We start from the raw sequence: 27723 nt of genomic DNA, 5'->3' as shown, positions 1-27723 counted from the left end.
GCGAGATGTTTGTGAATACTTTGTGGTACATCACCTCATGATTTAATCATTTTAGAATTACCCAATTCCATCCACTCTCTCTCCTCTAAAAAGGAGGAAGTGAGAATAAGAAGCACCTTCCCTTATACCCTCTCAAGTGTTTTGTTGCACCCAGGTTATTATCAAAGTAGATTGATTCTGACATTCGATATAATAAAAAAACACAAAAGGGTGTGAGGAGAGGAGAAAAAAAGGAATGTTGTTTTCTTCAGCCTCGACCTGGATATGCAGCCAGTTGAAGACACATCACTTTACTTTCCCGTACATCTGTCGAGTGTATGTGTATGTGTGTGGGGTTCCCCCAGGAAAGGGCCAAATTAACTGCTCAATCCCAGGAAATTAACTTAAACACTCTGGCACAAGTTGCGTAGAGGTCAGTTTAAAACTATGAAATTGAAGTGTGTAGAGACTCTTTTTTCTCTCTGCTTAAAGAACGTCAAAAAAAAGTTTAAGAATCCCACTTAGTTTTACTGAGTAACACAGGATGTAAACCTACTGTACCAGGTATTCCCTATTTTTTGTCTAAATATACTGTGAAACGGTAACGTTTTGATGTGATTTGTTTAAAAATCAGATGAAAACATCATGACTGGTTGTGTTAATGCAATAACCCTCATTACTGACTGGGGTCATTTTGTATCATAGCCCAAAGGGGGTTAATGCTTCAAATTTTTCAGGACTTTGTCAATCAACTTGTTCTTAATAAAACTAAATGATTGTTTAGTATTTCTGTATACAATTTCTTTTATAAAAACAAATCTAGTCCTTTGGGGTAATTTTGACCCCACCCAAAAATGCCTAGTTCCACCTATAGTCATTTGATAGATAGATTAAAATAAAGGTCCTATGTTTCTCTGGAGACACAATTAAAAATTATCTATACCACCAGAGGGTGGAGGTGGACCTGTATCAGTGATTTTGACCAGATAGATGGATCATCTGCAGAGATATATCTTCTCATTGTACTTTTCTATACCAAGTATCGTATTACTGTGTGCAAATCCAAAATGACATTATCGTTCTGCATATAAAAAATCTGCCAGTGGTATAAATACTTGATAGGACTTTGGCCAGGTCGCAGTTGTAAATGAGAACTTGTTCTCAACTGGCCTACCTGGTTAAATAAAGGTGAAATAAAATAAAAACTGCAAACAGAACTCTGATACACTCCAAATCTACATAGAGAGCTGTATTGGTGTGTATTCTACGAAAATGAGTTATTCTAGGGCAAATCTAGAAGTATTTACTTGAATACAGGTTTCTCCAGAGACATAATATTAAGCCAAATATACCACCAGAGGGTGGAGGGGGATCTGCATCAGTGATGGTTATAAGTAGGTATGATCGTGTACAAAATACAATTACCTTGCAGAAATGCTTAGTTGAGGTCAAAACAACTCATAGAAGTCCGTCAGTGGTATGAATACTTGGTAAAACTGTTATACAGAAACCAGCTACCCTCTATGTCACAAGGCACGCCTTAAAATATGTTAATGAGCCAGACACCCTTTCCCCGCCCACAACATTTTCCCACAATACACCAGAATGATTCTGTATAACACATGTATAGCTTACTGTGCATTCTACAGTGTTTTTACTGTTGAAATTACAAAAGCGTCACACACACACACACACACACACACACACACACACACACACACACACACACACACACACACACACACACACACACACACACACACACACACACACACACACACACACACACACACCAACCATCACCATCACCTTCACCATCAAAGTGGATACTCCAAACCGGTTCCTGTGGCAGAGCTAGGGTTGGCTGAGAGCAGTGTCGGGTGTGCCTTGAGCATTTGTCAGTCAGGCAGCGACCTAGCGGTATAGCATTGAGTGTGTGTGGCAGGACAGAACAGGAGATGACTGATTCATGGGCTATGTGGATGAATTCTGTGTGTGTGTGAAATGTGTATCCTCTCTCTTGCTAGAGCAGAGCAACAGACTGTGTCTGGGCTGACAGATTGGCAGAGGAAGGCAGGGCTGTGTATTGGCCAGGCTCTATCAGAACAACCACAGGCTACTTTCTTACTGTCTCCACCCTCACTTACTATTAATACGGCCACCTGGAACAGCAGTGGAATACATAGGCATGAGGGGTTTGTGTGTGTGTGTGTGTGTGTGTGTGTGTGTGTGTGTGTGTGTGTGTGTGTGTGTGTGTGTGTGTGTGTGTGTGTGTGTGTGTATATACCTTACAGGGATTTCTACTTCAGTTATTCTATGGCAATGATCATATACTGTACACTGTAGAGGTAGACCTATATGATTTGACAGTGCCAAACTCTATTTGATACCTTAGGCTTGGCCTAAAGAGCCCGCCATGTAAATATCTGTGCCAAATCTTAAAGATGTTTCATTTTATTTGACAGTCTTTCTCTCTAAACCATGTTCTAAAATGTCCAAGGAAATACAAGACTCTTCTGTACATTGCTAGAGTACAATTAGAAACCACAGTAGGAGCCAGTAGAAACCACATTAACAGGACTACATTTAGAAGCAGTTAACAACCAAAAGTTGAATGAACAGAGTTCACCTTAGTACAAGTTAAAGGTGAACTGTTTCACCTTCTGATAATTCTACTTGGACAGATGAAGAATGATGAGGAGACCAAGGTAATAAACTTCTCACCTCTCTTCATCCCTGACAGGTAGACAGGTAGGTACCCCTCCTCTTCCCTCCATTCTCCACACCTCTACACCTGTCAGCTAACCGTTTCCCAAATGCCACCTCCAATTACTTTAGATATTACTAATGATTACACATTGTGTGAAAATGCTAATCTAAGTGAGAGGGAATGATGACAAAGAGCTGCGAGTCAGTCGTACCATGACTAATGATGTCTGGAATTAAGCGGTGCACTTTCCATGGGTGTCTTGGAGTGGCAACGATTGATTGTGTCCCAAATAGCACCCTATTCCCTAGATAACGCATTACTTTTGACCAGAGCCCTATGGACTCTGGTCAAAAGTAGTGCACTATGTAGGGAACACAATGCCATTTGAGATTCAGACATTTTAATTACACCTCCTTTCTGTCTAATGCTGGGTGACCTTTTGTCAAGACCTGGACAGAAGTCAATTATTATGATGGTATGCTATCTCCATTTCTCATAGGGTAGTAGAACACCTGCAGATAGGTCAGTTATATAGAAATGGCAAATTGTCAAAGGTCATTAGAAGACTAATTAGTAGGCTGGAAAAGTTAGAGATCAACAATGTCCAAATGCATTATTGATAATATGGCATGAGTTATTTATGTGATACCTTCTCATTAAATTGTTTCTGTATGCATGCAATTGATGTTAGCGAAAATGTTTTAAGTACTAACATACTTAAGAACTAAAGCACATAGGGTTAGTTTCTTTGACACAGTTTGTCTAGTCCTGGACTAAAATGCTAAATCACCTGAGATTCTGTGTCTTGGAAACCGCCCCACAGTGATTCATATTGGAGTGATCAAGCACTATTTAAAAAAATGTTATTTCATGACATCTAAGGAGAATTATGACGAATACATGCACCCTGTGTCTGCCGTGGCCTAAACCACCACCCACCCCACGGATGCATTCAACTGCTGCTTCTTTACCAGGAAGTACTCGTTGGAGTCTATTTGTCTTTAGTAATTACGATTAAAAAAGTATACTCTCTGTAATTATCACTTGGCCATCCACCTAGCGCTCGACATTGCAGTCAAGCCAATCATGTTACGTTAACATGAACACAAATCCACTTTAAAGGGGGTTGATTATTTAGGTCTGGCCAGATCAAATGGACAGGAGAATGAGAGACCCTATCTGTGGCCATGACATCATCGGAACCCCACAGGAGAGGGGGATGAAGGGGGGAAGATGGAGATTGAGGAGAGGAGAGGGGGGGGGGGGGGGGGATATATGGTCATGGCCCATTCCCAAGGTTCAGCAAGGACGTCATGCCAGGTAAGTGTCCCAAATAGCACTGTATTCCCTATGTAGTACACTACTTTTGACCAGGGCCCATAGGGCTCTGGCCAAAAGTAGTGCACTATACAGGGAATACAGTCATGGCCCCTTCCCGAGGTTCAACAGGGGAACCATGCCAGGTCTGCCACAGGGCCCACGAAGCCAGTGGCACACATGCACACGCACGCAGCTGTCACACCCTGTCACACCCTGTCTTTGTGCTGGTCTCCACCACCCTCCAGGTGTTGCCCATCTTCCCCATTATCTCCAGTGTATCTATACCTGTGTTCTTCATTTGTCTGTTGCCAGTTCGTCTTGTCTCGTCAAGCCTACCATTTTTTCCTCTAGTCCCTGTTTTCTAGTTTTCCCGGTTTTGACCATGCCGCCTGCCCTGACCCTGAGCCTGCCTGCCGTTCTGTACCTTTCGGACTGTGCTTTAGATTACTGACCTCTGCCAGCCCTGTACCTGACGTTTGCCTTCCCCGTTTTTGTAAGAAACGTTTGTTACTTCGAACTGTCTGGATCTGGGTCTTCTGAGCCGTGATACGCATCCACACAGACACAGGCGCAGAGTAGTGTCACATGGGTTTAATTAGATAAATGGAAGAGGGGAAGAAAATGAGAGGGGAGGGAGAGTTGGTAGGACAGAAGTCAACTATATTTTGCTTGTTGGTGTTGTGTATTGCCTAAATACACTACATGTGGAGACCTGCTCGGCCAACATCTCATTCCAAAATAATGGGCATTAAAAAGGAGTTGGTCCCTCTTTCCTGCTGTAACAGCCTCCTCTCTTCTGGGAAGGTTTCCACTAGATGTTGGAACATTGCTGCGGGAACTTCCATTCATCCACAAGAGCATTAGTAAGGTCGGTACTGATGTTGGGCGGTTAGGCCTGGCTCACAGTCAACATTCCAATTCATCCCAAAGCTGTTCGATGGAGTTGAGGTCAGGGCTCTATGAAGGCCAGTCAACACTGTGTTAACAACCCTCCAGGCAAGCTTCAATGCCATACAACTCTCCTTCCGTGGCCTCCAATTGCTCTTAAATACAAGTAAAACTAAATGCATGCTCTTCAACCGATCGCTACCTGCACCTACCCGCCTGTCCAACATCACTACTCTGGACGGCTCTGACTTAGAATACGTGGACAACTACAAATACTTAGGTGTCTGGTTAGACTGTAAACTCTCCTTCCAGACCCATATCAAACATCTCCAATCCAAAGTTAAATCTAGAATTGGCTTCCTATTTCGCAACAAAGCATCCTTCACTCATGCTGCCAAACATACCCTTGTAAAACTGACCATCCTACCAATCCTCGACTTTGGCGATGTCATTTACAAAATAGCCTCCAATACCCTACTCAACAAATTGGATGCAGTCTATCACAGTGCATTCCGTTTTGTCACCAAAGCCCCAAATACTACCCACCATTGCGACATGTACGCTCTCGTTGGCTGGCCCTCGCTTCATACTCGTCGCCAAACCCACTGGCTCCATGTCATCTACAAGACCCTGCTAGGTAAAGTCCCCCCTTATCTCAGCTCGCTGGTCACCATAGCATCTCCCACCTGTAGCACACGCTCCAGCAGGTATATCTCTCTAGTCACCCGCAAAACCAATTCTTTCTTTGGCCGCCTCTCTTTCCAGTTCTCTGCTGCCAATGACTGGAACGAACTACAAAAATCTCTGAAACTGGAAACACTTATCTCCCTCACTAGCTTTAAGCACTAACTGTCAGAGCAGCTCACAGATTACTGCACCTGTACATAGCCCACCTATAATTTAGCCCAAACAACTACCTCTTTCCCAACTGTATTTAATTAATTTATTTATTTTGCTCCTTTGCACCCCATTATTTTTATTTCTACTTTGCACATTCTTCCATTGCAAAACTACCATTCCAGTGTTTTACTTGCTATATTGTATTTACCTTGCCACCATGGCCTTTTTTTTTGCCGTATATAGACTTGTTTATACTGTATTATTGACTGTATGTTTGTTTTACTCCATGTGTAACTCTATGTCGTTGTATCTGTCGAACTGCTTTGCTTTATCTTGGCCAGGTCGCAATTGTAAATGAGAACTTGTTCTCAACTTGCCTACCTGGTTAAATAAAGGTAAAATAAATAAAAATAAAAGTTATTCCACACTGATCTCAACAAGCCATTTCTGTATGGACCTGGCTTTGTGCACAGGGACGTTGTCATGCTGAAACAGGAAAGGGCCTTTCCAAAACAGTTGCCACAAAGTTGGAAGCACAGAATCTTTGAGAATGTCATTGTATAGTGTAGTGTTAAGATTTCCCTTCATTGGAACTAAGGGGCCAAGCCCGAACCATGAAAAACAGCCCAGACCATTATTCCTCCTCCTCCACCAAACTTTACAGTTGGCACTATGCATTGGGGCAGATTTGTCCGTCAGACTGCCAGATGGTGAAGTGTGCTTCATCACTCCAGAGAACGTGTTTCCACTGCTCAAGAGTCCAATGGCAGCGAGCTTTACACCACTAAAGCCGACGCTTGGCATTGCATATGGTGATCTTAGAGTAGCCGCACAAAAGCCTTCCATGGAAACCCCTTTCATGAAGTTCCTGATGAACAGTTATTGTACAGAACAGTTCTTGTGCTGACGTTGCTTCCAGATGCAGTTTGGAACTTGGTAGCGAGTGTTGTAATGGAAGACAGACGATTTTTACGCGCTACTTGCTTCAGCACTCGGCGGTCCCGTTCTGTGAGCTTGTGTGGCTTACCACTTCGCGGCTGAGCCTTTGTTGCTCCTAGACGTTTACACTTCACAATAATGTCACTTACAGTTGACCGGGGAAGCTCAAGCAGGGCAGTAATTTGATTAACTGATTTGTTGGAAAGGTAACATCCTATGATGGTCCCATGTTGAAATCCGCTGAGCTCTTCAGTAAGGCCATTCTATGGCCAATGTTTGTCTATGGAGATTACATGGCCGTGTACTCAATTTTTTACACCAGTCAGCAACGGTGTGGCCGAAATTGCCGGATTCACAAATTTGAAGGGGTGTCCACATACTTTTGTATATATAGTATAGTGTATTTATGATTGTTGTGCCTGTGTTTATGCTCTGTCACATAGTAATGGGTCTCTATCTCTGTGTCCAAAAGCCACAAGGCTGAAGAAACTAATTTGAAATTAAACTTTTCCCCCATAGACATATTCTACATATTCTAAGTTATAAAAAATACAGTTGAGCGAACATAATTATCTTCATGACTCAGTCCTGAATTGATATCAAAACACAGTGTGAATAAATCTGTTTTAGTTAGTGGATGCACTCTACTCTATCTCCACTTAGACTAAATATAGCTCGAGTACAGATGTTTTCCAGCCAAATAGATACACTTTTACACAAATAAAAGACATTGCAGTCCCTCTCAGAGATGAGACTGTGTACTGTAGTTCTGTCGTCAGGAGTTGCAGTACTATCCATCAATACACTGCACTGACACATACACACTCCTCTCCTCTCTAACACTTCCTATGCATTGTTGAAATTCACCTCACTGCAGCTCTATCTGGGCTTTTATCTCGGCGACATGTCTTGGCACTGACGTCTACATGAAAGTCTTCTCTGGGAATATTCTGCAGTGATAGGGAATGTCTTACGGCTCAGGAGAAAGAAGACAGGGGGGATCCCACTGAAAAGGAAGGAGACCTCATCTGTTGAGTCTGCCTAGTGTGGCATACTGCCTAATTCTAAACCACTTCTCACACTGAAGTGAGTGAAAGGTAGGGTGTGTCCGAAATTGCACCCTATTTCCTATATAGTGCACTACTTTTGACCAGGGCACTATGGGCCCTGTTCAAAAGTAGTGCACTGTTCAAAAGCAATGCACTATATAGGGAATATGGTGCCATTTGGGACGCGACCCGTAGAGTAGAGGGATATGAGCAACTGAGATATGTCCTCTGATTCATCGTGGCTAGAGTGTCCGTGGGTATTAGCACCAACACATTTCCCCATGAACGCTGTGATACTCGTAAGAGTCCAAGGGGAGGTGATAACTACTTTATTTACTATTCAAATGCTATATTTGTTTTGTGTGAAATAAAAACAAGCCTTAGGCCAAAACAAGCAAAGTTGTGAAAGCATTTATGAATGATGAACGAGACATTTTTTTACATTAGAGATGGGGCTTAAGTAAAAAGGCTGCTTACAAAGTACTTTAATAACTGAAACTTTCACCTCATTTATCTTGAACAAAAATCCCCTAATAAATGCTAATTGTTGACAATTGGTGCAGAATTAATCTGGCAACATGTCTATGTGAATAAATTGTATCATTACAACCTCAGACTTGCACTGGGAGAGCAGTACTTACACTGTATTACAATCCATTCAGTTCATTCAATGGGTAAGCCCCAAATGGCACCCTTTTCCCTATATAGTGCACTGCTTTTGACAAGACCCATATGGTCTAAAGTAGTGCACTGTTTAGGGAACAGGGTGCCATTTGGGATGCATTCAATGTCTTCTTTTCTGTCCTGCTACTTCAGCAGGCATGTTAAACTGCATGTGCATCACGTTTGGCTATTTTAATTCCTGATGTTATTCATATAATTACAACAGCAACACATGCATGCAACCCTTAAAAAATGTATGTTGAATTAACACATATCACACAACGGTGACTTACAAAACCTGTCAATATTGTAACTGTCTTTGTGTGTCACCATGGCATGAGAAAAGGAGAAAAGGAGGACAAAATCTGCCTGTCATTTTCAGGTAGGGCTATTGAAGCAGAACATATTCCTTTTGACCTACATAGGAGCTCTGGCAAAGAGGAAGGTTAACGCTCCAACACCTCGATACCACAGTCATGTGATCATTAGTGTCCGTCCATACGCTACTGCTGCTGCTGAGTGCTTTTATGCCAGGTCTCTGGTGAAATCGTGCGGAGAGATGTATGGGGCAGCCCATTTTTCAAGGCTTGTGCCAAAGTGCCTATTTTATGCAATGGATGACCCCCTCACTTTGTCCCCTGTGTCTCTTTGTCTCTCTCTCTTGCTCTCTGTTTCCCTCTCTATCTCATTCCCTCCATATATTTCTCGCACCCTCTCTCTCTCCAGCTGTATAGATGTGAGACGTGAAGATGGGAAATTGGAGCAGGGTCATGGCTGGAGCGTCAACATCTCTCCTTTCATCATCACCACACTGAGAAATAAAGGTTTAGATTTGTTCTTAAAGGTGTACAACCGCTTGTGTGGTACCCTATAAGGTAATATTTTGTACACTACACTGTATATACAAAAGTATGTGCACACCCCTTGAAATTAGTGGATTTGTCTATTTCAGCCACACCGGTTGCTAACAGGTGTATAAAATCGAACACACCGCAATGCAATCTCCATAGACAAACATTGGAAGTAGAATGGCTTTACTGAAGAACGCTACGAGCCCCAATGCATAGTGCCAACTGGAAATCTTAATGCTACAGCATTCAATGGCATTCTAGACAATTCTGTGCTTCCAACTTTGTGTTAACAGTTTGGACGGCCCATTCCTGTTTCAGCATGACAATGCCCCCATACAGAAAGCGAGGTCCATACAGAAATCAGTGCCCAACCTCACTAATGCTCTTGTGGCTGAATGAAAGCAAGTCACTGCAGTAGTGTTCCAACATCTAGTGGAAAGCTTTCCCAGAAAAGTGGAGGATGTTATAGCAGCGAAGGGGGAATACCTCCGTATTAATGCCCATGATTTTGGAATTAAATGTTCGACAAGCAGGTGTCCACATAGTTTTGGTCATGTAGTGTATTAGTGTTTCATTTTTCATTATGGCTAGCTAGGTGTTCAGCCAGCATGGAACAAAAGGGGTGAAAGGGGTCGTTCAAAACTCTGACGCAGTTGTCAAGTCAACACATGCTATGAACTGCATCACAAGCGACATGAGAAACAAGAGATGTATACCAATATAATGATATCATTGATCAAATAAAATACAATTATATTAGTCACATGCGACGAATACAACAGACCTTACAGTGAAATGCTTACTAACGAGCCCCTAACCAACAATGTAGTAATAAAATACAGGTAAGAATAAGAGATCAAATTAACAAGTAATTAAAGAGCAGCAGTAAAATAACAATAGTGAGAGTATATACAGGGGGGGGGTACCGTATCGATACAGAGTCAGTGTGCGGGGGGGCACCGGTTAGTTGAGGTAGTATGTACATGTAGGTAGAGTTATTAAAGTGACTATGCATAGATGACAACAGAGAGTGGCAGTGGTGTAAAGAGTGGGAGGGGAGGGGGGGGGGCAATGCAAACAGTCTGAGTAGCCATTTGACAAGATGTTCAGGAATCTTTGGCTTGGGGGTTGAAGCCTCTTGGACCTAGACTTGGCTCTCCGGTACCGCTTGCCGTGTGGTAGAAGGGAGAAAAGTATATGACTAGAGTGGCTGGAGTCTTTGGCAATTTTTAGGGCACCGCCTGGTATAGAGGTCCTGGATGGCAGGAAGCTTGGCCCCAGTGATGTACTGGGCCGTTCACATTACCCTCTCTAGTGCCTTGCGGTTGGAGGCCAAGCAGTTGCCATACCATGCTATTGATGGTGTAGCTGTAGAACCTTTTGAGGATCTGAGGACCCATGCCAAATCTTTTCAGTCTCCTGATTCGGGAATAGGTTTTGTCGTGCCCTCTTCATGAATGTCTTGGTGTGCTTGGACCATGTTAGTTTGTTGGTGATGTGGACACCAAGGAACTTGAAGCTCTCAACCTGCTCCACTGCAGCCCTGTCAATGAGAATGGGGGCGTGCTTGGTCCTCTTTTTCCTGTAGTCCACAATCATCTGCTTTGTCTGGATCACGTTGAGGGAGAGATTGTTGTCCTGGCACCACATGACCAGGTCTCTGACCTCCTCCCTATAGTCTGTCTCTTCGTTGTTGGTGATCAGGCCTACCACTGTTGTGTCATCGGCAAATTTAATGATGGTGTTGGAGTCGTGCCTGGCTGTGCAGTCATGAGTGAGCAGGGAGTACCTGAGGGGACTGAGCACGCACCGCTGAGGGGCCCCTGGGTTGAGGATCAGTGTGGCAGATGTGTTGTTACCTACCCTTACCAACTGGAGGCGGCCCGTCAGGATGTCCAGGATCCAGTTGCAGAGGGAGATGTTTAGTCCAAGGGAACTTAGTTTATTGATGAGATTTGAGGACACTATGGTTTTGAAAGCTGAGCTGTAATCAATGAATAGCATTCTCACACACAGTTGAAGTTGGAAGTTTACATACACTGAGGTTGGAGTCATTAAAAATTGTTTATCAACCACTCCACAAATTTCTTCTTAACAAGCTACAGTTTTAAGAAGTTGGTTAGGACATCTACTTCGTGCATGACACAAGTAATTTTTCCAACAATTGTTTACAGACAGATTGTTTCACTTATAATTCAATGTATCACAATTCCAGTGGGTCAGAAGCTTACATACTGTACACTAAGTTGACTGTGCCTTTAAACAGCTTGGACAATTCCAGAAAATTATGTCATGGCTTTAGAAGCTTCTGATAGGCAAATTGACATCATTTGAGTCAATTGGAGGTGTACCTCTGGATGTATTTCAAGGCCTACCTTCAAACTCAGTGCCTCTTTGCTTGACATCATGGGAAAATCAAAAGAAATCAGCCAAGACCTCAGAAAATAAATTGTAGACTTCTTCAAGTCTGGTTCATCCTTGGGAGGAATTTCCAATGATCTGAAGGTACCGCTTTCATTTGTACAAACAATAGTACGCAAGTATAAACACCATGAGTCCACGCAGCCGTCATACCGCTCAGGAAGGAGACGCGTTCTGTCTCCTAAAGAGGAATGTACTTTGGTGCGAAAAGTGCAAATCAATCCCAGAACACCAGCAAAGGACCTTGTGAAGATGCTGGAAGAAACATGTACAAAAGTATCTATATCCACAGTAAAACGAGTCCTATATCGACATAACCTGAAAGGCCGCTCAGCAAGGGAGAAGCCACTGCTCCAAAATCGCCATAAAAATGCCAGACTACGGTTTGCAACTGCACATGGGGACAAAGATCGTACTCAAAGATGTCCTCTGGTCTGCAAAAAATAGAACTGTTTGGCCATAATGACCATTGTTATGTTTGGAGGGAAAAGCTTCATGTATTGGGAGTGCTTTGCTGCAGGAGGGACTGGTGCACTTCACAAAATAGATGGCATCATGAGGAATGGATAATTATCTGGATTTATTGAAGCAACATCTTAAGATATTAGTCAGGAAGTTAAAACTTGGTCACAAATGGGTCTTTCAAATGAACAATGACCATAGGCATAGCATACTTCCAAAGTTGTGGCAAAATGGCTTAAGGACAACAAAGTCAAGGTATTGGAGTGGCTATCACTAAGCCCTGACCTCAATCCTGTAGAAAATATGTGGGCAGAACTGAAAAAAGCATGTGTGAGCAAGGAGCTCTAGAAACCCGACTCAGTTACACCAGCTCTGTCAGGAGGAACGGGCCAAAATTCACCCAACTTATTGTGGGAAGCTTGTGGAAGAATACCCAAAACGTTTGACCCATGTTAAACAATTTAAAGACAATGCTACCAAATACTAATTGAGTGTATGTAAACTTCTGACCCACTAGGAATGTGATGAAATAAATAAAAGCTAAACTAAATCATTCTCTCTACTATTATTCTGACATTTCACATTCTTCAAATGAAGTGGTGAACCTAACTGACCTAAGACAGGGAATTTTTACTGGGATCAAATGTCAGGAATTGTCAAAAACTGAGTTTAAATGTATTTGGTGTATGTAAACTTCAGACTTCAACAATAGGTGTTCCTTTTGTCCAGGTGGGAAAGGGCAGTGTGGAGTGCAAGATAGATTGCATCATCTGTGGATATGTTGGGGCGGTATGCAAATTGGAGTGGGTCTAAGGTTTCTGGGATGATGGTGTTGATGTGAGCCATTTCAAAGCACTTCATGGATACATACAGTGCCTTGCGAAAGTATTCGGCCCCCTTGAAGTTTGCAAACTTTTGCCACATTTCAGGCTTCAAACATAAAGATATAAAACTTTATTTTTTTGTGAAGAATCAACAACAAGTGGGACACAATCATGAAGTGGAACGACATTTATGGGATATTTCAAACTTTTTTAACAAATCAAAAACTAAAAAATTGGGCGTGCAAAATTATTCAGCCCCTTTACTTTCAGTGCAGCAAACTCTCTCCAGAAGTTCAGTGAGGATCTCTGAATGATCCAATGTTGACCTAAATGACTAATGATGATAAATACAATCCACCTGTGTTTAATCAAGTCTCCGTATAAATGCACCTGCACTGTGATAGTCTCAGAGGTCAGTTAAAAGCGCAGAGAGCATCATGAAGAACAAGTAACACACCAGGCAGGTCCGAGATACTGTTGTGAAGAAGTTTAAAGCCGGATTTGGATACAAAAAGATTTCCCAAGCTTTAAACATCCTAAGGAGCACTGTGCAAGCGATAATATTGAAATGGAAGGAGTATCAGACCACTGCAAATCTACCAAGACCTGGCCGTCCCTCTAAACTTTCAGCTCATACAAGGAGAAGACTGATCAGAGATGCAGCCAGGAGGCCCATAATCACTCTGGATGAACTGCAGAGATCTACAGCTGAGGTGGGAGACTCTGTCCATAGGACAACAATCAGTCGTATATTGCACAAATCTGGCCTTTATGGAAGAGTGGCAAGAAGAAAGACATTTCTTAAAGATATCCATAAAAAGTGTTGTTTAAAGTTTGCCACAAGCCACCTGGGAGACACACCAAACATGTGGAAGAAGGTGCTCTGGTCAGATGAAACCAAAATTGAACTTTTTGGCAACAATGCAAAACGTTATGTTTGGCGTAAAAGCAACACAGCTCATCACACTGAACACACCATCCCCACTGTCAAACATGGTGGTGGCAGCATCATGGTTTGGGCCTGCTTTTCTTCAGCAGGGACAGGGAAGATGGTTAAAATTGATGGGAAGATGAATGGAGCCAAATACAAGACCATTCTGGAAGAAAACCTGATGGAGTCTGCAAAAGACCTGAGACTGGGACGGAGATTTGTCTTTCAACAAGACAATGATCCAAAACATAAAGCAAAATCTACAATGGAATGGTTCAAAAATAAACATATCCAGGTGTTAGAATGGCCAAGTCAAAGTCCAGACCTGAATCCAATCGAGAATCTGTGGAAAGAACTGAAAACTGCTCTTCACAAATGCTCTCCATCCAACCTCACTGAGCTCGAGCTGTTTTGCAAGGAGGAATGGGAAAAAATTTCAGTCTCTCGATGTGCAAAACTGATAGAGACATACCCCAAGCGACTTACAGCTGTAATCGCAGCAAAAGGTGGCGCTACAAAGTATTAACTTAAGGGGGCTGAATAATTTTGCACGCCCAATTTTTCAGTTTTTGATTTGTTAAAAAAGTTTGAAATATCCAATAAATGTCGTTCCACTTCATGATTGTGTCCCACTTGTTGTTGATTCTTCACAAAAAAAGACAGTTTTATATCTTTATGTTTGAAGCCTGAAATGTGGCAAAAGGTCGCAAAGTTCAAGGGGGCCGAATACTTTCGCAAGGCACTGTACATGAGTGCTACGGGTCGGTAGTCATTTAGGCAGGTTAACTTAGTGTTCTTGGGCACAGGCTCTAGTGTTGTCTGCTTAAAACATGTTGGTATTACAGACTCAGACAGGGACAATGCCAGTGAAGACACTTACCAGTACAGTACACATTCTGATAATCTGTTTGGCCCTGCGGCCTTCTGAATGTTGACCTGTTTGAAGGTCTTACTCACTTTGGCCGCGGAGAGCGTGATCACACACTCTTCCGGAACAGTTGGTCCTCTCATGCATGTTTCAGTGTTATTTGCCTCGAAGCAAGCTTAGAAGTAGTTTAGCTCGTCTGGGAAGCTGGTGTCTCTGGGCAGCTCTTGGCTGTGCTTCCCTTTGTAGTCTGTAATGGTTTGCAAGCCCTGCCACATCCGACGAGCGTCAGAGACGGTGTAATACGATTTGATCTTAGTCCTGTGTTGACGCTTTGCCTGTTTGATGGTTCATTGGGGCATAGCGGGATTTCTTTTAACTTGTTTTGGAGACTGGTTTTTGTTCGGAATTTCGGATGACTGACAATGCCCAAAGTAAACTGCTTGTTACTCAAGGCCAAAAGGTATGATATGCATATACTTGGTAGAATTGGATAGAAAACACTCTGAAGTTTCGAATACTGTTAAAATAATGTCTGAGTATAACAGAACTGATATGGCAGGAGAAAACCAGAGGAAAAGCCATCCGTTATGTTTTTTTTTAGGTCCCAGGCCATTTCAGTGCTAGCCTATGGGAAATACAAAAAGATAGGACCCAGATTGCAGTTCCTATGGCTTCCACTAGATGTCAACAGTCTTTAGAAAGGGTTTTAAGCTTGTTTTTTGAAAAATGAGCAAGTAGTTGGAAAAACTGCAAGGTGTCTCTCATTAGAAAAGTAGTCTGTTGGCGCTTGAATGAGGTGAGCGCTCTTCGTTATTTATCTTCCCTATTGAACATACTATTCTCCGTCTTAAATATTATTGTTTATTTAGATATTAGAGTACCTGAGGATGAATTAGAAACATTGTTTGACTTATTTGGACAAACTTTACCGGTAACTTTTTGGATTTGTTTGTATGCATGTTGAACGAGTGGATTACTGAGATCATTGGCGCCAACTAAACAGACTTTTTTGGATATAAAGGACTTTATCTAACAAAACAACCATTCATTCTGTAGCTGGGACCCTTGGGATTGCAAACCGAGAAAGATCTTCAAAGGTAAGTGATTTATTTAATCTCTATTTGTGATTTTGTGACGCCTGTGCTGGTTGAAAAAGTATTTTGTTGTGGGGCACTGTCCTCAGATAATCGCATGGTATGCATTCGTGGTAAAGCCTTTTTGAAATCTGACAATGCGGTTGGATTAACAAGCAGTTAAGCTTTTAAATGATGTATGACACTTGTATTTTCATGAATGTTTAACATTACGATTTGTGTACTTCAATTTCACGCTCTGCAATTTCACCGGATGTTGTCGTAGGTGTCCCGCTAGCGGTTCATGCGCCCAAACAGTTTTTAAGCTTCCGGGTTAGAGTCCCGCTCCTTGAAAGCGGCAGCTGTAGCCTTTATCTCAGTGTCGATGCTGCCTGTAATCCATGGCTTCTGGTTGGGGTATGTACATATGGTTACTGTGGGGACGACGTCATTGATGCACTTATTGATGAAGCCAATGACTGATGTGGTGTACTCCTGAATGCCATCGGAGGAATCCCGGAACATATTCCAGTCTGTGCTAGCAAAACAATGCTGTAGCTTAGCATCTGCTTAATCTGACCACTTTTTTATTGATCTAGTGACTGGTGCTTCCTGCTTTCATTTTTGCTTTTAAGCAGGAATCAGGAGGTTAGAATTATTGTCAGATTTGCCAATTGGAGGGCGGGGGAGAGGTACGTACGCGTCACTGTGTGTGGAGTATATGTGGTCCAGAGTTCTTTTTCAACATTTAACATGCTGATAGAAATTTGCTAAAACGGTTTTAATTAGCCTTGCATTAAAGTCCCCGGCTACTCGGAGCGCTGCCTCTGGGTGAGTGTTTTTTTGTTTGCTTATGGCGGAAAACAGCTCATTCAGTGCTGTCAGTGCAGTCTCTGACTGTGGTGGTATGTAAACAGCTACGAAGAATACAGATGAAAATTCTATCGGTAGGTTGTGTGGTCTACAGCTTATCATGAGATACTCTACCTCTGGCGAGCAATAGCTCAAGACTTCCTTAGATATCATGCACCAGCTGTTATTTCCAAATACATAGTCCTGCGCCCCTTGTCTTACCACACGCCACTGTTCTAGCCTGCCGGTACATCGTATAACCAGCCAGTTGTATGTTGATATTGTCGTTGTTCAGCCTCGACTCTGTGAAGCATAAGATGTTACAGTTTTTAATGTCCAGTTGGTAATTTAATATTTCGCGTAACTCGTCGATTTTACTCTCCAAGGATTGCACGTTTGCTTGCAGAAAAGAAGGAAGTGGGGGTTTATTCGATCGCCTACGAATTCTCAGAAGCAGCCTGCACTTCTGCCCCTATTTCTCCGCCTCCTCTTCACGCAGATCACTGGGATCGGGTACTGTTCCAGAGGAAGCATTATATCCTTCGCGATGCAATTTCAATGTTGTTTGAGTTGCTTTGTGTATCTCCAAATTTGCTTGAGATGATTTTACTACAACACTGCTCACTGAATCGCTTGACATATGCGTTTCAAGAGCTGTCAGTCAAGGAGAGCTAATAACTACAAGCTCCCTTCCCACTCAGCCTGTCTTTTCAAACTTCCTGGTAGTTAGCCGTGAGACAAAAAGTAATTTTCACAATGACTGTTCAGGACATTTAACACTGTCGGTTCTGAAAGCTTGTATAAGCATTTGATATGAAAGGTTTTCCCTGTTAAGAGGTTACTGTGAACTTCATGGAAGTTACTTGCCTGGAAGTTGCTGTAAATTTTAAATACTGAATTGGCAACCTCATAGCTAGTAACTGCTAATAACTCACTGACAACAAACTGCCAGTAACATACAGGCAGCTTCACTGGCAACCTAACTCCCAGTAGGTTATTGTAAAATGTACAGTTACATACATTATACTTGCCTGATTACAAATAAGCTTATGACATTATGGGACAACTACTAAAGGTCATGAACAATCAAAATCATGTTTTTCATGAAATTGGATGATATTTTAATGAAACCAGATCCATTTATGATGACCAAAGTATATATTGCTAGTTACTCTACTTGTGCCAAAATTTGACTGCAGTATGTCAGCAATTATAAAACAAATTACACTATTCTTCTATGGCAAAGATACTTATACCTTTCCCCATTCATCTGTGACTTGTGTTAGCTACTTACTGGCTAGCTAGGTCTTCAGCCATTTTGTGAACATTGAGTTTGCAAAGCTGTCATCAAGGCAAAGGGTGGCTACTGAAGAATCTCAAATATTTGTTTTACACTTTTTTTGTTACTACATGATTTCATATGTGTTATTTCATAGTTTCGATGTCTTCACTATTATTCTACAATGTAGAAAATAGTTTAAAAAAAGAGAAAAACCCTGGAATGAGTAGATGTGTCCAATCTTTTGACTGGTACTGTATCTTGAGTATCTTAATTTCCACAATTAACGAATAATATGTGTAATAATGTAGGCAGTTAATGCGAAGGATTGTTACCAAAAACCAGGATTGTTACCTATAACCAGGATTGTTACCTATAACCAGGATTGTTACCTATAACCAGGACTGCCATTACAAAAATAGCATTTTTGGAAATCAATTATTATTTTAGCAAACAATTATTGTGATTCATCCTGTAGTCCCTAACATCATTACCCCATGGCAACAGATGTCAGATACATATAATACACACACACACACTTACCCATACACACTCGATCCCTTTTCCTCACAAACAACCACAAGCTCAGATGTTCAACAATTGTTCCATCCCCAAGCCCAACTCAAGAAAGGATTTTATGTGTGAATGCATAAACAGTTGCAGCTGTTTGAGAAGGCATGTAAAACTGAGCAAAAATTGGGAGATTTGATTAACCAATGTCAAGTCCTAGCTGATGGAGATCAGATACACCCCCTTCAACTGAAACACACACACACGCTGGTCCCCCGTTGTGACCATTTTCCCAAGCATCTCTGTGCAGTCAGACCTTTAATTATGTTGTGCCACCAGGGCCACGCCCAACATTTTTTCTCAGCTTTAGAAGTATCTAGATTTACCAAATTATGTGTTGTTAAAGTTATATATATATTCGCCATACTTGTTGTAAATGTTCATATTCCAGAAATAAATGTATTCCACAAATGTATTCTACATAAATATCCTTAGTATTACAGATAGCACTGGAGATGTGTGCTCTTCATGGATTAATCCCGGTTTCAAATGTATTTGTATTTTTAAGGATCCCCATGCTTTGGGAGCAGCTACTCTTCCTGGGGTCCAGCAACACCTGTTATGGATGATGCGAATTTTCGCAGCTTTTTGTTAAAAATCGCGCAACATTTCAAAGTCCTGCTACTCATGCCAGGAATATCTTATACGCATATGATAAGTATGTGTGGATAGAAAACACTCTGAAGTTTCTAAAACTGGTTAAATCGGGTCTGTGGCTATAACAGAACGTGTTTAGGAGTAAAAATCCCTGGTAAAACTGTTTACCAAAAACAAAAACAAAATATTCATCCGCCATTCAATCAATTGTTTAAGACGAGAGAAAATATATGCGAACCCCCTGTAAACGCCTACAGCTTCCACACGATGTCACCATTGCTATCAGAATCATTTATCCCTGGTTGCAACACAAATAGACCCCTCGCTTCTTCTGACGCACCACAGGATGTTGTGAAACTGAAAAAATGGACGATGTTTTCCAGACTTGCTGCTATCGAATACAGATCGCCCCGTGATCAATTTGATACATCATTAACGTTTATTAATACCTAAAGTTGGTTTAGAAACGTCATTTGAAGTGATTTGTAAAAGTTTATAGGCGACTTTTGTAATTTTAAAAAGTGACGTTGCGTCTTGTAAATGGACTTTTTGCAGCATCAGACTGGCCTTCAGCAAATGACATTTTGGGTATACAATGACGGATTTAATCGGGAAAAAGACCCAATTGTGATGTTTATGGGACATATGGGAGTGCCAACAAAGAAGCTCGTCCAAGGTAAAGGTTTTATATTTTATTTCTGCGTTTTGGGTAGCGCCGGCTACCGCAAAATCTGTTGTTTACGTGTCGTGCTGGTATTTTGGGGGGTGCATGCTATCAGATAATAGCTTCTCATGCTTTCGCCGAAAAGCATTTTACAAATCTGACTTGGTGGCTAGATTCACAACGAGTGTAGCTTTAATTCAGTACCTGGCATGTGTGTTTTAATGAAAGTTTGAGATTTAACGAGTACTAAGTAAAGTACTATAGGTGGCGCTCTGAAAATTCCGCTGAGCTATCCCTCTGCAGGGATCACCTCCATAAGAATTAAGGCAGTTACATACAATTTATTACATGACATTACATTTCATAACACTTTTCACAACACATTGAGTGTGTTCCCTCGGGAACTACTCTACTATTACATATCTACAATACAACATTCATGTGTACATGTGTGTTACGGTTTTCTTCTATCGAAAGAGTTTCTTGGCGTGACAGTGTGTGTAGAGTGCTTGTCTTATCATGTGTGTATGTGTGTCTGTGCCTGTGTGTGTGTCTCGTCATAGTCCCCGCTGTTCCATGAGATGTATTTTTATCAGTTTTTTTAGTCTGATTCTACTGTTTACATCAGTAACCTGATGTGGAATAGAGTTCCATGAAGCAATGGATCTATGTAGTACTGTGCTGCTCACATAGTCTTTTCTTGATTTGACGCTTGTGAAGAGACCTTTCGTGACACCTTTCATGGGTGTCCGAGCTGTGTGCTAGTAGTTTATTAAACAGACACATTCAGGATGTCAACACTTCTTACAAAAAAAGGTAGTGATGAAGTCAATCTCTCCTCCACTTTGAGCCATGAGAGATTTACATGCATATTATTAATGTTAGCTCTCCGTGTTTTTAATGGTAAGCCGGGCTTCGTGTTCTGAACCGGTTGTAATCCTACGCCTCGGCAGGCTCGTTGGGCTCCCCTCTGTGTTCTGTTAGACAGGTAACTCGATATCCATAATATAGCAAACAAGAAGTGGAGGCTATGCTGAGGATGGGGGTCATTGAAGAGTCCCACAGTGTATGGTGCAGCACCATCGTGTTGATGCCCAAACCAGTGGGTAGCCTCTGCTTCTGTAATGATTTCCGGGGTGTGAATGACGTAAGCTTATTCAATCCTACCCAAATCAAATCAAATTTATTTATATAGCCCTTCGTACATCAGCTGATATCTCAAAGTGCTGTACAGAAACCCAGCCTAAAACCCCAAACAGCAAGCAATGCAGGTGTAGAAGCATGGTGGCAAGGAAAAACTCCCTAGAAAGGCCAAAACCTAGGAAGAAACCTAGAGAGCAACCAGGCTATGTGGGGTGGCCAGTCCTCTTCTGGCTGTGCCGGGTGGAGATTATAACAGATCATGGCCAAGATGTTCAAATGTTCATAAATTACCAGCATGGTCCAATAATAATAAGGCAGAACAGTTGAAACTGGAGCAGCAGCACGGCCAGGTGGACTGGGGACAGCAAGGAGTCATCATGTCAGGTAGTCCTGAGGCATGGTCCTAGGGCTCAGGTCCTCCGAGAGAGAGAAAGAAAGAGAGAATTAGAGAGAGCACACTTAAATTGACACAGGACAGGAAGATCACATCAGTGTCTCAACTCACTCAGGTGACGCACCCCTCCCAGGGACGGTATGACGCACCCCGTTGACAGCCTCCTCCCGGGAGAAGACGGCGTTCTCGACACCAGACGGATTGTATCAGTACCGGGTGCTCCTGTTCGGTCTCCAACGGAGCCCCGCCCACATTCCAGCGACTGATGAACAGAGTGCTTCGACCCCACCAGCATTACGCAGTGGCCTATCTAGATGATATCATCATCCACAGCCAAGGTTGGGAAGAGCACCTGACGCGCCTCCAGGCAGTGCTGGACGCTCTCAGACAAGCCAGGTTGACCGCGAATCCCAAGAAATGCAAACTAGGTTTCGAGGAGATGGAGTACCTGGGGTATTTGATCGGACGTGGGAACGTCAAGCCCCAGGAAAGGAAGGTTCACGTGGTATGTGACTTGACACAGGTCAAGTCCTTCCTGGGACTGGCAGGATCCTATAGCCGGTTTAGTTTATCCCTAGAAAACACTCTGAAGTTTCTAAAACTGTTTGAATCGTGTCTGTGAGTATAACAGAACTTATTTAGCAGGCGAAACCCCGAGGACAAACCATTCAGAATTTTCTTTTTTTGAGGTCACTCTCTTTTCAATGTGTTTTCATTGGGAATCCAGATTTCTAAGGGACTATCTTGCAGTTCCTACAGTTCCTATGTCACCAGTCTTTAGAATTTGGTTTTTCCTTTGTGTAAAGAAGAAGTAACCCATTCAGAATAAGGGTCACTTGTAGTGTACTGTTAGACAGAGGCGCATCACCAGAAAGCTAGCTACAGTTTGTTTTCCTCCTGTATTGAACACAGATCATCCCGTCTTCTTTTTTATTTACGTAAAAAAAAAACTAAAGTTGTATAACAAAAGTAGTTTGAAATGTTTTGGCAAAATGTACAGGTAACTTTTGAGATATTTTGTAGTCACATTGCGCAAGTTGGAACATGTATTTTTCTGGATCAAACGTGCCAAATAAATGGACATTTTGGATATATATCGACGGAATTAATCAAACAAAAGGACCATTTGTGAAGTTTATGGGACATATTGGAGTGCCAACAAAAGAAGCTCGTCAAAGGTAAGGCATGAATTATATATCAATTTCTGCGTTTTGTGTCGTGCCTGCAGGGTTGAAATATGCTTTTCTCTCTTAGTTTGCATAGGTTGCTTTCACCGAAAAGGCTTTTTGAAATCTGAAATGTTGGCTGGATTCACAACAAGTGTAGTTTTAGTTTGCTATCTTGCATGTGTGATTTAATGAAAGTTTGATTTTTATAGTAATATATTTGAATTTGGCGCTCTGCATTTTCCTTGGCTTTTGGACGCTAGCGTCCCACATATCCCAGAGAGGTTTTAACAGTCTGATGGCCTTGAGATAGAAGCTGTTTTTCAGTCTCTCAGTCCCCGCTTTGATGCGCCTGTACTGACCTCACCTTCTGGATGATAGCGGGGTGAACAGGCAGTGGCTCGGGTGGTTGTTGTCCTTGATGATCTTTTTGGCCTTTCTGTGACACCGGGTGTGGTAGGTGTCCTGGAGTTGATGCGTTTGTCCCCGGTGATGCGTTGTGCAGACCTCACAACCCTCTGGAGAGCCTTACGGTTGTGGATGGAGCAGGCGGTGATACAGCCCGACAGGATGCTCTTGATTGTGCATCTGTTAAAGTTTGTGTGTTTTTGGTGACAAGCCAAATTTCATCAGCCTCCTGAGGTTGAAGAGGTGATGTTGCGCCTTCTTCACCACGCTGTCTGTGTGTTGGTGGACCATTTCAGTTTGTTCGTGATGTGTACGCCAAGGAACTTAAAACTTTCCACCTTCTCCACTACAGTCCCTTCGATGTGGATGGGGGCTGCTCCCTCTGCTGTTTCCTGAAGTCCACGGTCATCTCCTTTGTTTTGTTGGAGTGTGAGGTTATTTTCCTGACACCACACTCCAAGGGCCCTCACCTCCTTTCTGTAGGCCGTCTCGTCATTGTTGGTAATGAAGCCTACCACTGTAGTGTCGTCTGCAAACTTGATGATTGAGTTGGAGGCGTGCATGGCCACGCAGTCATGGGTGAGAAGTGAGTACAGGAGAGGGCTGAGAACACACCATTGTGGTGCCCCAGTGTTGAGGATCAGCAGGGTGGAGATGTTGTTTTCTACCCTCAACACCTGGGGGCCGCCCATCAGAAAGTCCAGGACCCAGTTGAACTTTCTTGTTAACAGGAACAATGGTGTCCCTCTTGAAGCATGTGGGAACAGTAGACTGGGATAAGGATTTATTGAATATGTCCGTAAACACACCAGCCAGCTGGTCTGCCCATGCTCTAAGGATGTGGCTAGGGATGCCGGCTGGGCTAGCAGCCTGCGATGGTTAACACCTTTAAATGTTTTACCCACGTTGGCTGCAGTGAAGGAGAGCCCGCAGGTTTTGGTAGTGGGCTGTGTCGGTGGCACTGTATTGTCCTCAAAGCGAGCAAATTAGTTGTTTAGTTTGTCTGGGAGCAAGACATCATGGTCCGCAACGGGGCTGGTTTTCTTTTTGTAGTCCATGATTGACTGTAGACTCTGCCACATACCTCTCGTGTCTAAGCCGATGAATTGCAACTCTACTTTGTCTCTATACTGATGCTTAGCTTGTTTGATTGCCTTGCGGAGGGAAAAGCTACACTGTTTGTATTCGGTCATGTTTCCGGTCGCCTTGCCCTGAGTTAAAGCAGTGGTTCACGATTTCAGTTTTGCGCGAATGCTGCCATCAATCCACGTTTTCTGGTTGGGGAAGGTTTTAATGTTGTGGGTACAACATCACTGATGCACTTGCTAATAAACTCGAATCAGCATATTCAACAATGTTATTGTCCGATGTTATGCGGAACATATCCCAGTCCACGTGATTAAACTATGCTATTTTTGAGGAGAGTGCACAATTCTGAACATGAAAATGTATTAATAAACCAATTAGGCTCATCTGGGCAGTCTTGATACAACATTTTGAACAGAAATGCATTGGTTAATTGAATCAGTCTAAAACTTTGGACACACACTGCTGCCATCTAGTGGCCAAGTATAAATTGCACCTAACCTGGAATAATAATGCTCATTATTGCCTTTCTCTTGCATTTCAAAGATGATGCAAAAAATAATAATAATATAAACACATGCTTTTTCTTTGTATTATCTCCTCGCTTCAAGTCCTGAGCTACAGTCAGCTAGATTTGGGTATGTAATTCTTGATGAAAATGGGAAAATAAAGGGTCCGATCCTTATTATAGCAAATTTCTGCAGCATTTTTAAAGATGTGATCAATACATGTTAATGATTTCATTCCTATTATGTTTTTAACTACCCTGGTAGGTTGACTGATAACCTGAACCAGGATGCAGGCACTAGTTACAGTTTGAAGCTTTTTCTTGAGTGGGCAGCTTAATGAAACCCAGCCAATATTTAAATCACCCAGAAAATATGTTGTTGAAATAATCTGTTGATATCACATACATTATCAAGCATTTCACACATGTTATCAAGATACTGACTGTTAGCACTTGATGGTCTATAGCTGCTTCCCACAAGAATGGGCTTTGGGTCAGGCAGTTGAACCTGTTGCCATATTACTTCAACAGTATTTAGCATGATATCGTCTCTAAGCTTTACAGCAATGTTGCTCTGAATATAAACAGCAACACCTCCACCATTGGCATTTCTGTCTTTTCTGTACATGTTATAACCATGTATTGCTACCACTGTATCATCAAATGTATGATCTAATTGAGTTTGAGGGTTTACTAGCAAATTGTTGATTTCATGAACCTTGTTTCATATATATCTTAATATGGGCAATTTTTAGCATTTTTCTAGGATGCTAGATTGTTTTCATTGCTTTACTGGGAAGCTTATCAGAATTAGACAGGCTCATATTATTTATGTTGTACACAGTGGACTTCCTACTAGGGCACACCACCTCAGTGCTAACAGTATAACTCTGATTTATAGGCATATGATTACTGCATAGGCATATGATTACTGCATGCAATGAGCTGTAAGATAATCAAAGGCATCCCAGGAAGTTAGGACATAAATTAGGTTACCTACATTGTGTCTTCCAATGCCCCTGGGATAATGTACATTTGCTCGGTGACACAATGGTAAGGATTAACTGAGCTGGGTTTGAGTCATTGATAAGTCATTGTCTCAACGTAGCCTTATAATGCTGTGAAAGGATCCAGGAACCCACATTATTTGGGTGGATCCCATCCTCCTTATAAACAAGCTTTGTTTCCAGAAGGTATCAAAATTGTCAATAGATATTACAGCCACAGAGCTCCAATAGTCATGTATCAAATCAAATCAAATCAAATTTATTTTATATAGCCCTTCGTACATCAGCTGATATCTCAAAGTGCTGTACAGAAACCCAGCCTAAAACCCCAAACAGCAAGCAATGCAGGTGAAGAAGCACGGTGGCTAGGAAAAACTCCCTAGAAAGGCCAAAACCTAGGAAGAAACCTAGAGAGGAACCAGGCTATGTGGGGTGGCCAGTCCTCTTCTGGCTGTGCCGGGTGGAGATTATAACAAAACATGGTCAAGATGTTCAAATGTTCATAAATGACCAGCATGGTCGAATAATAATAAGGCAGAATAGTTGAAACTGGAGCAGCAGCACAGTCAGGTGGACTGGGGACAGCAAGGAGTCATCATGTCAGGTATTCCTGGGGCATGGTCCTAGGGCTCAGGTCCTCCGAGAGAGAGAAAGAAAGAGAGAATTAGAGAGAGCATATGTGGGATGGCCAGTCCTCTTCTGGCTGTGCCGGGTGGAGATTATAACAGAACATGGCCAAGATGTTCAAATGTTCATAAATGAAAAAATTTCAAATGAACATTTATGAACATTTATGTTCAAATGTAGCCAGTTATGGAGGGCTAGAAGTCTGCTGAAATGTTCAAAGCCACGATTTAGGGTGGACAAAGGGCCAGATATTATGGGTTGTTTGTTGGTGTCAAGCAGAGACCCAATCACTTCTTTAAAATGCATCTTCAGCTGTTGTGAGCTGCCCTTCATAATGTCATTGAATCGTACATAAACTTTCATGGACTCAATTTTCTGATGCAGTGCTTGAGGCATCACTACAGAGTGTTTGACCGGCCGGGATGTTCTTTCCCATCGTGCTCTAGCGACTCCTGGTGTGGGCTGGCTTTCGGGATTAAGCGAGCAGTGTGTCAAGAAGCGGTGTGGCTTGGCAGTTTCAGAGTACGCATGGCTCTCGACCTTCACCTCTCCTGAGTCCGTACAGGAGTTGCAGCGATGGGACAAGACTGTAACTACCGATTAGATATCACGAAATTGGGTAGAAAAAGGGGTAGAAAGTGCAACAGCAAAAAAAATTTGTGAGCAGCTTATTGATGTCCTGTACTTGTGCTTCTGGATTGCAAAAAGTTTTAGCTCCAGAACTGAGATGTTTCATTGAACTGCCAAATACAACGGCCGGAGAAGGGGATGGAGAAATCCACCCATTCTTACCCTCACACAATTTGTGGAACCTTTCACAGTCCCACGAGAAGCAGGATAGCATATGCCCGCAGCTCCTGGCTTATAAAGCCTTCACCCCGGACTACAACTTTTCAAACTCTATCAGAGAAGGGGAAAAGGTTGGGGGAACAGCTTCGATTTTTACTAATGCGCTCAGCTTTAAAACCTGTTAAGGATATGGCAGACATACGCCCCCTTTGGAGAGATTGGGTACCCCTAGTAAACTGGAAAAAAAATCTGTCAAAAATTGTTAATATATGCAAATAAAAATTATTATTGGATAGAAAACACTCTAAAGATTCTAAAACCGTTGGAATTATGTCTGTAAGTATAGCAGAACTCACAGGGCAGGCATTCTTCCAAACTAGTTTTTGTGGCCATGAAAGTTGGAGCAACTTTGACGTCATGGCCCCCACCCTTTCCAACCAGCTATGATTCTGGGGACACTTTCTATCTCTTCCGCTAGATGTCCTCTTTCATTAGAGCTTCAAACCGTTCAAATCGCGCGAGAATTGACCCTATGGGAGTGAAATTAGTGCGTGCCACGAGAGAATAGGCTGTGCGTATGGGCGCGAATTGGTCCCAGCCATTCCTTTGTTTCCAGCACTCAAGAGAAGGGCAGACGATGGCCGATTGAATTGAAGTTTGTTTTGCACGTCTAAAACATCATAAAGCTTGCTTCTGCACTTAGTTTGACCTGTTTAGTCGACATATAATGTGTAATTTTGAAGTTTTTATGCGCAACTTATCCGGACCAGAGGACGTTTTGGGTGCATTTCAGCTGATGTTATTAGCAGTAGCTA

General features: G+C 42.3%; 2 long non-coding RNA genes across 2 annotated transcripts in view; one reads left to right on the top strand and one right to left on the bottom strand.

Annotated features, from left to right (window-relative positions):
* Positions 1 to 27723, bottom strand: part of LOC149979544 (uncharacterized) — a 1100972-nt gene that overhangs the window by 469534 nt on the left and 603715 nt on the right. The gene's annotated exons all lie outside the window — the stretch shown is intronic.
* The window catches only part of LOC149979548 (uncharacterized), a 58104-nt gene continuing 49851 nt past the window's right edge, over positions 19471 to 27723 (top strand). The window contains exon 1 of the long non-coding RNA XR_016484297.1: positions 19471 to 19792. This is a non-coding gene — a long non-coding RNA (uncharacterized LOC149979548). The remainder of the gene's footprint in view (positions 19793 to 27723) is intronic.

This window comes from Oncorhynchus mykiss, chromosome 11 (assembly GCF_057628025.1).
Source record: "Oncorhynchus mykiss isolate SJ-2025 chromosome 11, ASM5762802v1, whole genome shotgun sequence".
Lineage (NCBI taxonomy): Eukaryota > Metazoa > Chordata > Actinopteri > Salmoniformes > Salmonidae > Oncorhynchus > Oncorhynchus mykiss.
This window is presented reverse-complemented; position numbering and strand designations above follow the sequence as displayed.